Source organism: Monodelphis domestica, chromosome 1, assembly GCF_027887165.1.
Source record: "Monodelphis domestica isolate mMonDom1 chromosome 1, mMonDom1.pri, whole genome shotgun sequence".
Taxonomy (NCBI): domain Eukaryota; kingdom Metazoa; phylum Chordata; class Mammalia; order Didelphimorphia; family Didelphidae; genus Monodelphis; species Monodelphis domestica.
This window is the reverse complement of record NC_077227.1, coordinates 217394817-217412781: the sequence shown is the minus strand read 5'-3', so window position 1 is coordinate 217412781 and position 17965 is coordinate 217394817.

Sequence of the window (17965 nt, the reverse complement as noted above, 5' to 3'; positions counted from 1 at the left end):
GGGCAACAAGAAGTAAGGAGAATGGTCAGCTAAAGTTTACAATAGCAAAAAATGGAGCCTGTTATAGAACACACTTTCTAGAATCCAATCTAGCATTTTAGTAACTGATGGAGTGATAGAGATCACTCCTTGCCTGCTGTAAAAGCAGGAATTCTGTGTTCAATCATTATTTTATATTCAATTATATCAAAGTACATTACCCAACACGTTTCAGCTTCTCTAGAAATGTTCTTTTCTTGAGTAACATTTTGTTTTTCTAAAGGAATTTTTCAAAAAATAAAATTGAGAGAAATGCTAAACTGGGTTAAATGAAACAGGAATTCACCTAATACTTGTAGAGTTGTGAAATGGGCCAAACAACAGTTTTAAAGCCATGATCCTTCTCTATGTTTTTATCAATTAGTCTTATAATAACATACGGAGAACTCACTAAAACTACTTGAACCTCAGTTTTCATACATGTTAAATGGGTGCTACTCCAGTAGCTATCTCACAGAGTTGTTTTGAAGAACACTATTTTCTAAGCCATATCAATATGAAATTGTCATCAGAAAATCACAGGAACCTTCAAAATACATACGTATGAGAGGGAGAATATTCGCAAGAGGTTGGAGACATGCAGTTCTTTTGCATAGGATATGAATTCCCCTATAGGGAATCCTGTATAAGGAAGAGTATATATTTCCCTGCTACCCTCTTTCATGATACTTCACTTGATTATTTCCTTCTGTAAGTCATGAGATAGAGTTGTATTGTTTTTCTTAGAAATCCTATTCTATTTTTTCCCAAATTTTGTACCTGAGATTTATTCTTATATGTGTATTTTGCTTATTTTTATCATTTTATGTCAGCATTGAATTTTGACATTTTAATACCATATAAATAGACAAATATGTGACAGACATAAATGCATAATGTTTTACTTAGAATTATATACACATATATTTCAAGTAGCTCTGAAAACAGGTGAAATATAGAACATAAAAGATATTCCTATGAAAAACTGCAAAGATAGACTACCTCATATCTCTAAACACCAGTGTGAGTCTCAAATATGACTTTTTGTAATAGCACTTCTACTTAAGATACTTCCTTATACCAGAAAAAAATCCATTTTTTGGCTTCTGATAGAATAAACCACAAAGTAATTCTTTAACCTAGCTTTATGATAGTTCTTCATAATTAGGGAGGAACTAGATCCAATATTCCTTTTAATTTAGAACCTCTAACTGTTAATCCTCTAAATAGTAATTGTTTTTGGATTCAACTGCTTGGGAAAAAAGTCAGATCAATAATTTAGTGGGAAAAAAATGAACGCCATCATGACCTACTATCTTTTAAGATGAGTCTAAACTGTTTCTACACTATTTAGGTGAGTGCTAACATTTTAATGATATCTCATAGTTAATTCACTGGTGTGAAATTAGTATCATTGGGTTTTATATCTTCTATTAAAATTGAAAAAATATTGTATTTAAAATAAATTTATGTTGGAGAATTATAATTGGTATGTGACATTTATTAACAAGCATTTTAAATGACCATTTTAGGGCACAGAGGAAATTAAATGCTGACATTCTGGGGATAATATATTCAAACACTTTCTCATTTTAACTTCTAATTAATAATGTTAATTAAAACATTTCATATTTTCAATCTTCTTCTTTGTTTATAAAATTGTTGTAGCTTTTATTTATATAATGACCTCACTGCATATGACATTAAAAGCTCAAAATAGTGCAAAATAATTTTGTTTTCTGTGATTAGAAAAATGAAGTTTTCTCCTTAATAAGAAACAAATAAGCCACATAAAAGGCTGAAAAATGCTTACAAATATTTCCTTTTAAAAATAAATTTTGATTGTTTTTTTTGTTTCTTACAACATTATAGTATTCTAAACATAGCATCCTCCACCTCCTTCTCCCTAAGAGCCATACCATGTGATAAATAGTATACTTTGGGAGAGGGTAAAAAAAAAGATGTATGGAAAAAGTCTGACAATGTGCACTGGGTAATATTTCTGGATTTCCCACCCTCATGAAGGGCAGGTTGGGAGTGTCTTCTCATATGTCTTCACTTGAGTCCCAGTTGGTCTTCATAATCTTGTTACTTTATTAAAGTGTGTCATTGATTGCAAATATTTTCACTAATCACTGATTTTTAAAAACCTATTGTCTTTTCAAATGAAATTTCAGTGAAGTTCACTATTAGATGACAGTTCTAAAACATTGATTTTGTGCTTATTCCTGAGAAACTAAATCTCTAAGAATTTCTAAGTTTCAATCTACTTGGTCATGTAAGTTATTGATCATTATTTAGGGATTATTAGATACAATATTGCTTTCCTCTATACAAGTATTTCATATAGTAGATTTATAAGTACTTACTTATAAGTACGTATTAAAAATTCTACGAACTTGAGACATTCTTAAATGATCATTTTAGTTTCCACTGTTCAATCATTTTAATGGGTGCATAAATCTCACATTTCTTTCTTTAAACTTATTAAACTATAAAATTATGGACTATATGCCAACATTTTGGGAAAAGATTTTAAGTGTTAACACCAAAAAACCTTTTTTTAAATCAATTAATCACTTGGTAGTTAAAATTGAAAACTTTTCCTTAAGTATTTGAAGTCAAATGACAGTGTATCTTACATACTAATTAAGATTCATTGGCAAGTCATTGAAGATTTTGTGCAAGTTGACATTAAGACATTTGATTCCAAAACAGTTGTTGTATTTTCCCATGTTTGCTGCATGGTAGATTTTGTGCTTAGCATCTGACATGTTTTCTCAACTACTGGTTTATAATGAAAACATGAAGGTACTCAGGGGAATGTGATAAAAGCAAAAATCCTATGATCTTTGCAAGGTAAATGACAGCACTGAAATTGTCACATCTGGATCAGAAGTGTTTCATCTGTTTACCCAAATAAACAAATATAAACACAGATAATTGGGATCATAACAATTCAGGTATCTTTAAATAGCTTCTAGTTCTGGTTTGGTCAGATACTCATTTTCAGGTATGCATTGCTCTCATAAATTATTAAAAGTGAATTAAAGTTATGGAATGTAGTTTTTTGTGGTAAAATAGCAAAATGGTGGCTTCACATGTAAAACATTGAAAACTAAAATTTGAATTTTATCTCTTAGTTGACTCTGAAGGGACATAGAACTACATTTTATTTAATTTTAACATAGTAATTCTACAATGCAAGAATAACATAGTAATTCTACTACGCTCAATATTTTATCTACTGAATTTCCTTCAGCATTCTTTCATATTTTAGTGAATAGGACTAATACAGCACGTTAGGTCTGCTAACCTGTAGCTAAGAAAAGCGGTCATAAAATATGCAAAATGGATGCTTTGACAAGATTACAATTGTTTATTTGAAATAAAATTTCAACATCATAGTAAACTGCTAAGTGACTTTTTAATTTTGCTTTGCTTGTCAATTAGTAATTTGAAGATATTTTAATGTGTAGTAATATTCTCTAAATCATATTAATTTTAAATCTTATAAGAAAATTTATTTTTATATTTGTGAAGATAGCGGCAAAATATTTTGTTTAAATTCTGATCACATGTCTTGCTTTTAAATTAATATAATCATACCTTCTTGTTGAGTTGAAAATGTTTTCTTTAAAACCTGGTCACATGTCTTGCTATTAAATTAATATAATCATACCCTCTTGTTCAGTTGGGAATAAAGTAGTTGTTTAATTAAACATGCCAGTTGTTTATAATATAGTGTTTCAGAAATACTTGTTTGAAACAAAGGATAAAGATTTATATCAAACATTTCAATCTGACAAGTAAATTACATTTCCTCTACCATAAAGAGGTAAGCGGAGGGGGGGGGAAATGGTTACAATATAAGTTTAACTTCAGAAGGAGCAGTGAGGAAAACACTCTTGTTCTCATTACTCAGAGATATGATATGCATCAGTCTACAAAAGGTGACCTTTTCCACTTTGGAGATTAAGACAGAATGTTTTACCACCTTTAAAATAAGGATTTGCAAGAGAAAATTTCAATTGTTAATGCTTAACTATAATTGCCACTGTTTTTCTACTAATCAGTTTAGAATTGGAACAATAGAAGGATTTTTGCTAAGAAAGTATGAATAGAATGAAATGTACATGCTTATGTACATGAAATGAGGACTTACAATGAAGAGTATATTAGTTTCAGTAAAACAAAGCTAGAAGAAACTCCTACTAAACCTTACAAACCAAAATTAGCACTGTAGCCTATAGCTTTTCTTGGATATTCTCAGTTGAATTAGCATTTGTTGTAATTCTGCCTTTAAATCAACTTATTTGGTAAAATAATACTGCTACTGCAGTAAGAGTTGGGCACCCTAACCTTTCACTTAAATCTACAAGGTGGAATAAATGATTTGACAAAATCAACATTTTTAATGGAGCTCTTTATATGTGACATTGTTTATAAGAAAGTTTCTGCAATCTCCTACTGCTCATTTTTGACTACCAGACAGGTTAATGCAGTTTAAGATTTTACTGGTTTAAAAGAAAAATACACACTCGATTGGTATTGTTGTTGTTGTTGATTTTTTCTTCTGGGCTAAAATATTTTTATTTCTCTCTCTGGAATTTAAAACACATTCCCCCCCCCCGCCCCCTCCACTGAGGAAAGAAAGGTGTTTTAAAATGAGGTACACGATTGCAAGTTATGAGAACATGGCAGCTTGAGGACACTAACTTCAACTACCAGACTTTCTGTCATTTATTAAATATACAACCAACTTAAGGGATAACCTAGCATTAAATGGTCAGCTATATGTCTGGAGTCTCTTAAATATTCCTTTTCTGTCTTCTGATACATGATGGATATGCATGTGTTAAATATAATATGTGTATATGTATACATTTACATATATTTGTTTATTCTCAATTCATTTTCTTCTCCATCCTTTGAGAGTTATAAATGTAGTAGATGTAATTTTACACATCTGTGTATATATGTATTTAATATATGTGCAAAACACAGACAAATGTGCCCTTGTGCACATACAAACCATCCCTCAAGTCTCTTAAATATATCTGAAAACCAGATTTGGTGGCTGTTCTACCATAATTAATATACCAAACCAAGAAGTTTGAAGTCTGATGCCATTTTCTTTGCATAATCAGTTGTTGTTTTTTTTTATGTTGGCATTTATATATCCTCCCCCCCCCACCCCCCCAGTGAGCCACAAAGAATGAAGATGGGTATGATTTTTGCAGGGGTGAAATAGGTTGTCTGTCAGTTGGATTTAGGCGACAGTCTGTCTGCACACCGTAAGATGATCTGCATAGTGCCAGAGGAAAGCAGGCAGGATTTCTGGCTTGCAAGAATAGATATTGATCTACCTTAGCCACCTAGACAATGCCTCACCTGTTTGCCTTGTCCATACCTTATTTTACGCAGTCTAATGCTTGTTTTGTTTGACTTTTCTTTTATTTCTGGGGATCTGAGCTTTGATACACTTTGGGGAGTACATAAACACAGTGTTGTACTTGAACATCACCATACCTCAGAATACTCTGGTGGCTTAAGACCACCCCTCCCTCTCTATGAATAGCACTGTTATTGAAAATTATGAGTAAGAGCTAAATTACTAGGCCACATACAAAAGTGGTTGATCATCAGACTCGTGTCTAATAACACTGAATGTGAGATGCTGCTAATTACTGCACTATGTACCTCAGTTAAAATTTCTTCTATTGGAACTAGTAAAAGACTTTGTTATTATGATTTTTTTTGTTCTCAACTCATAGTTGAAATATAAGTTACTATAGTGTTTAGAATTCTATCCAGTCATTTTGGAGCACAAATATGTTACTATGCACTGCCTCAAGCAGTAATGAAATAGAAAACTGCATTCAGCTCCCCAGTAAACTATAATATAAATATTTTACCACCACTTATTATTAGTTTGCCATTTCCTGCTGACAGCTATTCCAACTTTGCCAGCAGGCACTGGTCTCACAATTGTATTATGTTTTGAACAAATAGAGACAAACAAAATTTCTAGCAAAAAATAAATGAACAAGATTTCCTGAGAGGGGGAAAAAACCTCCTCTAATGTTAAATGAATATTCCTTTCAAATACTGACATGTAGTATTATTTAATTTGCATATTGCACATTTTATTTTTTCTGGAAAACAATTAGGTTAATGAAGAACTAAATGATTTGCCATCAAGGATAATTTAACATTCCTGGCTACTGGATGTTTTAGCTTTCCAAACTTTATTTTTGTCCTGGAATAACCTATACCATAATATGTTTTTTCCATAATGGAGGACTTTGGATCTCAGACAGCAGAGTATATGATTGTGTAGAGGGGTTAAATGCTACCAATTTTTCTGGACTCCATAGAGAGGAAGGGATCACATAAAGCTCTTTTTATTATTATTTCTTTTTTTTAGGAATTCAAAGAACATTGTAGTAAATAAAATGAGCTCACAAAAGACTTAAAAATATCTTGAGCTTAGAGTTTTGTGCTTATGTCAATTTTTTAGATTTGAGATGTATTTTTTTTTTCATCTCCAGGAATACTCTAGGATTCTTGAACTAAAAACATAGTAAGGAACCAAATGAATGAAGGAGTGAATGGGTCCTTGTAGATTAATGAAAATTAATAATTAACTATAGGAACTTCAAATTTTATGTAGTCTCTTTATGGGCTGTATAATCTTCCTCTTATTAGAGAAACATTATGGTTCATAAATTATCTACTTTTCCTTTCTGTCTCTCTTAACCACCCCAACATCCATTGGTTAAAAATTAGCAAGTTCAGAGGAAGCAGTTACCATATAGGAAAATCATTGTAATCACATGCAGTCTCTCAGCAACTTGATCTCCCTTAATATCTGAGTAATCTTTTTCCATTTTGGTCTTAATATCACTAAATTAAGTGAATGGTAGTTGATACATTTGATTCTGACAAGTGATCATGTTTTAATTACAACTCACCACAATTCTACTATGTGTGTGTATCCATCAGACTTTGTACTTTAAGGCTTAATTAGGCTCATTGACTTTGAATCCTTTGAAAGATGAGAGTTCTTCATATTAAAACAAAGTATCGCACATTTTGAGTATTAAGGCAGCATGGTGAAGTGGCTAGTGTTGGACTTGAAGTCAGCAAGGCTTGGTTTCAAATTCTGCTTCAGATACTGTGTAATTTGAATCTGTTACCCTACAAACTACTATCCCCAGCAAAACTACGATTCCCAGCACCCAATTCTCTTCCTGTCATTATGTGCTGATGTAGATAGAAAATAAATTCGGTGGGGTTCCATCTCTCTTGGTCTCTTTATTTCTTCCTGTGGTGGCTTTGGTGGAGAGGGGGCTTTTAAGCAAGTAGAAAACTTAGTCACATGGTTCTATTTTGCTAGATAATAAACTTTATAAAAATAATACTTGAAGTATTGCACATTCATTTAAATCCTACATTTATGGCAACCAGAAGTGGGGGTCAGAATCCTCAATTCTCTCTGAGTAGATTAGTTTGAAAAGAAACTGTGTTTCTCCTTTTTTGCCACCCCCACTCCTCCACCCCACCAAGGAACTCTCTTCATTCCTGGTGTTGTTGCTGCTGCTTCTTGTTGCTGCTTTTGCTGTTGCTGTTGCTGATTGGAACTGCTCTCTCAAGGCTTGGAAAGTATAAATCCTTCTTTCCCTTACATTGCCAAGAGCTGATTGCTTGCTTACTGCCTTGGAAGCTTGGGTGTGTTAGCCTTAGGCAAGAGAGCTTCTACCCTCTTAAGTCCTTGTCCATATGGCAGGGGAACCAAGCTGCTCCTTGGCATTTTACCCATAGGGGGAAGGGGAAGGAAAGTTACTCTTCCAAACAGGAAGTATAATTTCAAACATGGCTCACTCTATGAAAGAGCAGTACATTACTTATCTCAAACAGCTTCCAGTTGTAGGGTATCTTTTCTTCCTTCTGTTCCTAGTGCATTGGTCCTTGCAATAAGCTTGAATAATCCTGAGATTCAGGGGAGAAATTCATCTCCCTATATGCCCTTGCCATTCTGGCTTGCCCAGTGTGTACAATACATCCAATATGCAATTCCTCTACACTATGTTCACTTTGAAATTCTCCCTCATTATGGGAGATCCCAGAGGTGTGACCAAAAGGAATCGAAGTGGATGATGATACTGGGCAGGGGAAGGAACCTTAAAGAGTCTGGAGGTGGATTTTAAGCCTTTTCATACTCCATTGTTTTATGAAAAATCTCTGAATTGCAAAAAAAGGACTCCTGAATTCAGTGCCTGTATCCTGTCACATATATTGTATTTTCTGATTGCTTATTTTAAGATTTTATTTTGTTTGTTAAGTTCTCTCACACTATGTTACTTTAGTTATTGTGTTTTGATAATTAGTTATATGTGCTGTTATATTGTCTTTATTTGTACCTCCCCATATGACTGGACTAGAGAAGGTACCATTATAAAAGTACCTTTGAGTTGTTTGTAACAAGAGGTAAGGGTCCATTTAGTAGCTGAAGTGAAGTGTTATAGCACTAATCCCCTCCTCCGCATTTGTAAAAATGGAATAGATGAAACATAAATATATGCCTAGAGGAGCTGGGAAGGTTTTCCTAGGGTGTGGTACCCCTGGATGCTCCCAAGAGGGAGCATTTCCCATGAAACCTTAGTAGCTTCTGGATTATTTTTAACTCTTCTGCTTAATTTACCTCCACCAGAATGGTCTAGATTCTTGGTGATGTTTTAGACCCAAAAGATTTTCTTGAATTAGCTGTTATACAACTGTTTTTTTATAAAGTTGTTTTCTTAGTGAAAATTAATGTATCCTGATTTGATCCATATATTTGTCAACACCCTCCTCAGGGGAGATTGTGTAATTGTCATACAATTCTAATTTTATAAAAGTTAAGAAACTTGCTACCTCACAGAATCCAGGAAGTGAACTGCTTGGAGAAGGCACTGTGGATATGCCTGTGGAAACCTCACACTGTACTGAAAGATCCAGAATGAACTTTGGGTTGAAGTGAAATTGAACTGTGGGGATTGTAACACATACATTTTGTATGTATATTCTTATGCTGAAGGGGACTGCCTTCCAATCAGCTTTTTTGTCAATGCATCTGGTAATCAATCATTGGTTTTGTTCTCTTTCACTTTTATCCCCAAATTATTGTAATTTATAAGTTGGTTACATTTACAAGATCCATTGAGGAGACTAGCCTTCCAAAGGATCTAAGGGGGGATTGTGTAATTTGAATCTTTTACTCCAAAAACTACGATCCCCAGAAAAACTATGATTCCCAGCACCCAATTTTCTTCCTGTCATTACATGTTAATGTAGACAGGAGATAGATTTAGTGAAATTCCATCTCTTGCTCTCTTTTTTCCTTCCTGTGGTGGCTTTGGTGGAGAGGGGATTTTTGAGCAGGTGGAAAACTTAGTCATGTGGTTCTATTTTGTCAGATAATAAATTTTATAAAAATAATGATTGGATATTAATTTAACTCCTACAATACTCTTTAGCTATGTGATACTGGGCAAGTCGTTTAATTTCTTAAGGCTTTAATTTCTTTGTTCAAAAAATAAGGAAGTTGGACTCCAATATACCTTCTAACTCCACCTCTTACACATATGTTTAGATGCATGTACATACACACACACACATATATGTCTGCTTGGAGACAATTAGGTGGCTCAGTGGATTCTGATATGGACCTGGAGTCAGGAAGACCTGAGTTCAAATCCAACTGCAAATGCTTACTAGATATATAACTTATTACTGGATGTATGGGGAAGTCACTTAACATTTGTCTGGCTTAATCTTCTGGAATAGGAGATGGCAAACCACTCCAATATCTTCACTAAGAAAACCCCATGAACAATACTGGTATAACTCAGTCCCTAAAGTCACAAAGTGTCAGATATGACCAAATAATATCCCTTTTCCCTAGAAATGCCAAATCCATATAGATAATAAAGGATACTGTTAAAGCTAATTTTGTTTAACTTGATCAGGTCTATCATCTGGTCCATGCATTCCCATAATCCCTCTCACCAGAGTATTTGAGTCCTATTCTTATTCTTTTCTTTCCAAATGCCACTGCCACTTCTTATGGTCGATTTCTGGGCTGGACCTGACTCCAGTCAGTTTACTGGTATTTTAGTCTCACTTTTGGAATAAGATGAGACATTGTAGGCCATTCAAAATTTAACAGAGGGACTTTCACTGAGCCATATAGAAGGAGAAGGATATTTATTAAATATACATTGTGGAACCCTGAGTGGATTCATTTGAGTAAAACTTTGCTACATCTGAGCTGCCCATTCTGGTTTATCAGCCAAGTATCAGAGAGTTCCTGGAGCTCTTTGTGACTCTTTTTCATTCAGGCAACCAGAAAGTGTGTTAATTGTCATTCAATAAACACATCAGTACCCAAATCATTAGTTTCCTGAGTCAATCAAGTATTAAGGATATTTAAATATTTTTAAAGAAAAAAATCAGCCTAACTTGCATGGGTTTGAGTGTTAGGGTATCACTCCCACCCCAGAATATTGTAGACTTTGCTCTTTTGCTTGCATTAGTTTCAGTCACTGCAGCTAGCTTTGCCTCCTTCATTGACAAAGATATTCCCAAAAGACAGAGTCTAGAATTGCTTTCTTCTGTTTCCAAAGTCCTGCATTAGTTTTGTGAAAATTCACTTTCATAGAACAGATAGAAGCAAGGTATTTGGTTGACTGCAACTCTGAGTTATAAGTGAGGGTTTTTCTCTCTATTTTGACTCTGATCAGTTTAATGGCACTGATTTGAATAATCAAATAATGTCAGTCTTCTCCCTTGCAGAGAGGGCAACTACAGAGCCATTGTCTCCTGACACAGTATTTGTCCATAATTTGGACCTCAAATCTATTCCTCAAGTATTTCCCTCCACATTTCACTGAGGTACTTTCATGATAACTGAGTTTTTATATGTGAGACAGTATGGTTATGTGCTGTTAAGAGAGTTTTCTTAATTTCTCCCTTTTTCTCTTTAAGAGGCAAGGGAACAAAAAGATTTCTGAGTAAGAGCCCCTCTGCTGTGCTGGCTGTCAGTTGATGACAGTTAGGAGGGTGAGGCTAACAGTTGGTAGATGAGTTGCAGGCAGTTGGAAAGGAGTTTTTGTCTCTGGGTTCCCTGGAGAGCAGAGGTGTCTGCTTGTGTCTCTGAGACAAACTGGCACTTGGAAAATAACTGACAGTGGGTAAAGAGAAAATAGGTTTAAGGAGGAGGAAGGTGATTAGTGCTTATTGGTTAATGCTTATTTATTAACTTAGGTAGGTAGTTAGATAGTGGGTATATTCTTGGATAGACAGAGTAGGTGGATAGGCTGGGCCTGGCCTGGCAGAAGAAACTGCTCTCCAAGGAAGATAGATTTAGGGCTTTTTAGAAATTTTTAGTTAGGATTGGGATTTTAGGTATAGATGTGAAAGTTCTCTCACTTTCCTCCTTTCTATTTCCTATCAGAACTTTACTCAAAATAAACTAAGTATTCTGTGTTTTACCAAACTACACTCCTGATTTCTGTTCAAATTCCTACCCAAAGTTTTAACCCTTCACAGCCCTAAGGTGATGGAAAGAAACAAAAAATCCATTCCTACACTCTGAGAGTTGATAATACAGTTGGAGACATAATAGAATATGGAGATAGGGATAGGGGATGGAACTGTGGTTTTTACTGGTATGGAGAACTCTCAGGTAGACAAATTCTCTCTTTTGAAGCACCTCAGCACTTTTTCTGCAACTTAAAGGTTAAGCACTTTGCCTCAAGCCATTCAATAGTATGTACCAAAGGCAGCACTTGAACTAAAATCTTCTTGACTTTTTTGTAAAAAAACTATAAAAAATAATGCAATATATAGGATAAATAGATAATGGGGATTTTGAGAAGAGAAATATTACTTCTGGCTGAGAGAGCTGGTGAATGCTTAACAGAGGAGAGAGACATGTGAGCAGGACTTTGCAAGAGTGGGATGCTGATAAGTGAAGAGAGAATATTCTAATTGAGGGACATAATGTGTGCAAAGATATAGCAATGAATAAGCATATGGCAAGCCCTGATCAGTCTGACTGTAATAGAGAGTTTGAATTTGGGAGTAATGGCAAATAGTTTTGAAAAGATAGGTTGGGATCAGGTAGGGTGGACTTGAGTGCTATACAATAGAAATTGGTTATTATTCTGTAGATCATTAGACAATTACTGAAAGTCATGGTGATAAGATCATACCACTTCCTTCTCAGATGAAATCTAACTTATTCTATTTAAGAAGAACAAATGCCATCTGAAAATATCAAATACCACATTGATCTTTATAATTGATTTTCTATATTAAAACTACTATGGATGGAAGAAGAGAGGTGGCTGGATTGCCTTTGGAAAATTGCAGTATTTTTAATGATGCTAAGCTTTTCCGGAAAAAAAAGACCCATCTTAAAAAAAAAATAACACCATTTAAAAATACTACTATTCTTTTATTAATAATGCAGGGCTGTATCTCATGGAATAAAATAATCTCCAAAGAATTAAAGTTTAATATTACCCAAATAGAAAGGTTGGGCAAAAATAGGCTGCATTATAATATATATATGATTATATATTATAATAATTAACGAAGATCTGTGCAGGATATGCTATGTATTGGAAGTTCTCAGATATATAGCTAGAAAAGAAAATGGGGTGGTCATATAACAAGAACAAAGACTAACTGATGGGCCACCTGAGTGCATCTGAGACCACCAGCTCAGGTGACCTAGAGGATGTCCCTACAATGCTGGTTGATCCTCATTTTTGAGAATTTATTGTGGGATGGTAGATAGACCAGTCACATAAGGCTAAGAAGTCATAGATTGGTTGTATTCTCCATCACTAAAGGGAAGATCCACATTAATGAAATCATAGATCAGCAGAAGGATTGAAAAAGCTATACATATATTTTTATTGCCTATTTTTCAAAGCTTCCCTTTCCAGCAGCTTTAAAATGTTTTCTCTAATATAAAGCCATTATTCAGCCTAGAAAAGTAAGTCAATTTGCCACTAGGCTCAAGTTTTTATTCCATTATTTACTTCATGAGGCCATGCAGGGCTGCATGGTAAGCAGAAAGCATGAATTCATTCTTAGATCATTTTATCCTTGCTTATTTTTCTGAGCCTCAGGGTACTTATCTACTTCTGTGATTTTTTACTTTAGAAGTGATTTTGGCTTTCAGAAAAGGTAATACCTTTCCTGAGCAAACTTTGCTTAATAAAAATTTGCTACTGAACTCTATATTTTAACTAATTTTTCAAATTGACTCATTAAAAGTTGAGTATACTGATACAGAAAGCATTTGAATTTGGTCTTTTAGGCAGTATATTTATCTTGCAGTAGCTTGTGTAAGGACATAGTAAAAAGGGTGAGTGCATTTATTACCCAACATTCAACAAACATTTATTTAAACACTTACTTTGTGTTAGGTCCTATGGATGATATTGAGATGAGTAAAGGCAGTCCTCTCTTCTTAAGCATCTGGCACTACCTGCAATAGCTGATGTGTTTCATTAAATTGGTGGAGGGATGCAAGAAAGAACGTGAGTTTAAATCACCTGGCCCAGATGAACTGCATATTCAGGTACAGAAAGAATTATAAGATTTCATTTACAAACAATAATCAATAGTACTTCAAAAATTATGGGAATGAGAAAGATATTCTAGGACTGGAATACAGCAAATGTACCACTTTTTAAAAATCAGAGAGCAACCCAAAACCTATAAATCAGTGAGCTCACTATGGTTCCTGGGATAATTTTAGAATAGATCTTCCAAAAGGTAGCAAATACTTAGAAAATAATATAGTTGTTACAAAACTGCCATTGGGTTCCATGAGAAATGGTCATGTCAGATGTACAATTCATTATTTTTTCAGGGCTAATAACACTGATATATCAGAGGAATATTGTTGATATAATTTATATAGATTTAAGTAAAGTATTTGATAAAGTAGCTCATATTACTCTTAAGGAAAAGATGGAAAGATTTATACTAGACATATAATTATGTGGATTCATAACTGACTCAATTGCCATATTGAATTAATTATCTATTCAGAATTGCCTGAAAAGTCTGTTTGAATTATACATCAACTGGACATGCTATATCTATTTTTTTAATTAAGACCAAAATATACTTGAAGTATCCAGATTCAGATTTCTAGAAGACATTTGATAAAAACCTCTCACAATACAGACAAAAAAGCTAGGAATGGATTCTAGGAGTAGCCAGTTATAATTCATTTTTTTTAAAAACACTTTCCTTCCACCTTAGAATCAATACTGTGTATTGGTTCCAAGGCAGAAGAGTGGTAAGGGCTGGCAGTAGGGGTTAAGTGACTTGTCCAGGGTCACACAGCTAGGAAGTGTCTGAGACCAGATTTGAACCTAGGACCTCCCTTCTCTAGGCCTGACTCTCAATCCACTGAGCCACCCAGCTACCCCTATAATTCATTGTTAACTTGGCATAAGTTCTATATGGCATTGTCATGGGGTACTATTTTAGGTCCAATGCTACTTAATTTTTTCTCAATGACTTGAATAATGACATAGATAACATGTTTATCTAAATTGTAGTCAAGACAAAATTGGAAGGGAAAGTCAACCTACTCATTGACAATTAGGATATAAAATAATCATAACAATTAAGAGAACTATACTGAATCTAATAACATGAAGGTCTAATATGATATGATTTATGCATATATATGTACACATGTATAAAGTATATGAATGTATGTAGTGAAAGATAGAGAAGATATTACTAAGCAGCAGTTTATCTGCAAAAGATTTGGAGGGCTTTTGTAGACTGAAATATCAATATTTATCAGGAGGATGATGTGGGAACCAAAAATTTTAAATGATCTTGGACTACATTAAAAGAGGCATAGGTTCCAAAATGAGGAAATTAGAATCTTTCCACACCCCACTCTGATTGGATCAAATTTAGTATTGGGTTATGTTCTTAGAGTCATGGTATAAGAAATGCATTGCTAAGCAACAAAGGATCCAAAGGAGAATAACTTGGATGATGAAGGGCCTAGTGTAGAGATCAAATGAGGTTTGATTGACTGAAAGAACCAGAGATGACTGGCCAAGAGAAGTAAGGATGGCTTTTCAAGTATTTTAATGGCTGTCATGTAGGAGAAGGATCAAACTTATTCTTTGTCTACAGAGCAAAGGAAAAGGAGGGACGAATGGACCTTCCTTCCTTCCTTCCTTCCTTCCTTCCTTCCTTCCTTCCTTCCTTCCTTCCTTCCTTCCTTCCTTCCTTCCTATTCATTTACAAATCCAAAATACAGTAAAAAACAATCCCCTATAATGCTAATATTTATACTTAAATGTATTTTTCAAACCAAGGCAAATCAATGAGCATTTATTAAGCATTTTCTATATACCAGGTTCCATGCTAAACCTAGTGGATAGAAATACAAGCAAAAAGAAAAAATAGCCCTTGCCCTTTAGATGCTTACTTTCTGATGGGGAAAAACAATACAGAAGGGGCATGGTGGCAAAGTCCAGAGAGTTAAGCATGTATGCATGAATAATCTGGGTCTTTTCTTAATATGAAGATTGCTATTTAATATCCCATTTAGTAAGTATAAATATGATCTGAAAGTAAAAGTCTTTGTTAGTCTTCAAGGCAAGCTATTTTTCCATACTGGAGAAAAATGATCACATATAATTCATGTAAAACCTCTACTTTAGCTACAAAACCATATTATATCTATTCTTGGGCAAAAAAGTAGGAGGAATGGGATTCAGTTATTTATATAGCTACCTCAAGTTCCCAATTTCATTTTATCTATGGTATTGTATCCTACTTGGATATGAAATCATAGAATTTTAGATCTAGAACTAACCTGAGTCCCTTATTTTACACATGAGAAAACAGGCCCAGCAATTGACTGCCCTTGTTAAAGTGACTTATGTGAGTATCTAGTATCAGGACCAATATTCAACCCAAGTTCTTTGATTCCAAATCTATTCTCTGTCTACATTAGACCATGTACCATTTAAAATGACTTATCCAAGGTCATATAGATTATTAACATCAAAGTTGACTAAAACTTTAATCTCCTGAATCTTAACCTAACATGCTCTCCCTGAGGTTAAGAGCCTTCTATTTCTTGACACTAGGTTTTATTAATGAAGTAAATGGATAGCTATGTAATGCTATTGTCATTTACAATTGACTAATTTCTGATGAATTTAAATTTCTGGTTAAGTATTAAACCATTTGTGTATTAATTGTCTGAAATTAATAATTTTGGACAAATGGACCAAAATGATCAGGTATAGGAGATGAAAATTTTTGAAACCTTTAAGTTAAGGGTCTTTGTGAATTTCCTGAAGGTCAATCTAAGAATGTAAAGGAGGTAATTGCTGATATTTAGCAAATTAACAGATTATCTGATAAAAAGAGCACAGATCTAGATCAGATAAAAAAGGCAAAAAAATTCCCCTGAAAAGAGACAAAGAAAATGAAATGACAGTTTTAGGGAGAATTTTGAGAGATAGAAATTAAGGATGATGGTTCATGCTGAGATACATGAGACACAGACAATATAGAAACCAATATAGTGAAGTTCAAAATATGTACTTTATTTCTTGTATTCTTACTTGAGGCAATCACAAATTTTTATCTATAATATGTTTCTTTTTCTATCGAGAGAAAAGGTAGAATGGTCTAAGAAATTCCTCTTTATCCTCTTGCTTATTGATGAAGATAAGGGCGAAAGGTTTCTATACAGGATAACAAGTGATTTATAAAGGAACTTGGAAATAAAATATATTTCCAGAAAGAAGGTGTTCAAAACCAATGTCAAAAAATTGGCAGGGAGGTAATAATATAGTGGATAGAATGCTAGATTAGGAGTTGGGAAGTCCAGAATTCAATCTAGCCACAGACACTTATATGTGACCCTGGAAAATTCATTTGATCTCTTTCTGCCTCAGTTTCTTTGTTGTAAAATAAAGATGATTATTCCAAATACTTCCTAAGACTATTCTGAGGATCAAATAATATATTTATAAGGTGCTTTGCAAAGTTTCATGTAAACACTATTATTATTAATTTTAACATCAAAATAAAAAAATATGGAAACCTATGTTTTCAGAACCAAAGTGTACAGCAAGCATATATGCTCTAAGAAGTCCTCATATGGCTATTTAAGAGGTTACTGTCTTCTTAATGCACATAACTTAGATAAGTTAGAAGTTGTTGATGGCCACTTAATTCGGCTATTTCATGTGGAAACAAATGAAACTACGAGAAACCTAGAATATATCTCTGGTGACTTTTAATTTCTAAGCACTTAAGGATATGGGGCAAGGATTTTTTTCCCACCTTTATGGAGTAGATCACTGAAAGTCAGTCCAACTCTTCCTTTGTGTGACTTTGGACAAGTCCCTTAAATGTCTGCAAATTTCTACTTTTTAGGGGAATTGGACTCATTGATTATATGACTCTTGTAATTCTAAAATGATGTGTTCCCAGGATGGATATTTCCAGTCCAAGATTATATTTCTTACAAGGAATGGAGACTATAGATAATAAATATCTGACTACATAGAAGGTATTTAAAAGGATTTTATTTTCTGTGCCATGGATTTTGATTCCAGGACAACAAAAATAATGCATATTTATATATTAGTTGAAAACTTACAAAGCACTTTCTTCATAATGTAGGAAGTTAGGTAATGCTAATGTTTTGCCTCCATTTTACAGATGAGCCTATTGAAGTCGAGAGGCCATGACTTCATAGTAAGAAAGTTGCACAGGCCAAACTGAAACCTAGATTTTCTAAGCCCAAGAAGAATGAACTTTCTACTACTCCATTATGTCCCTGGCAAGAAATACAGGATATCCCATAAGGCTTGGGAAG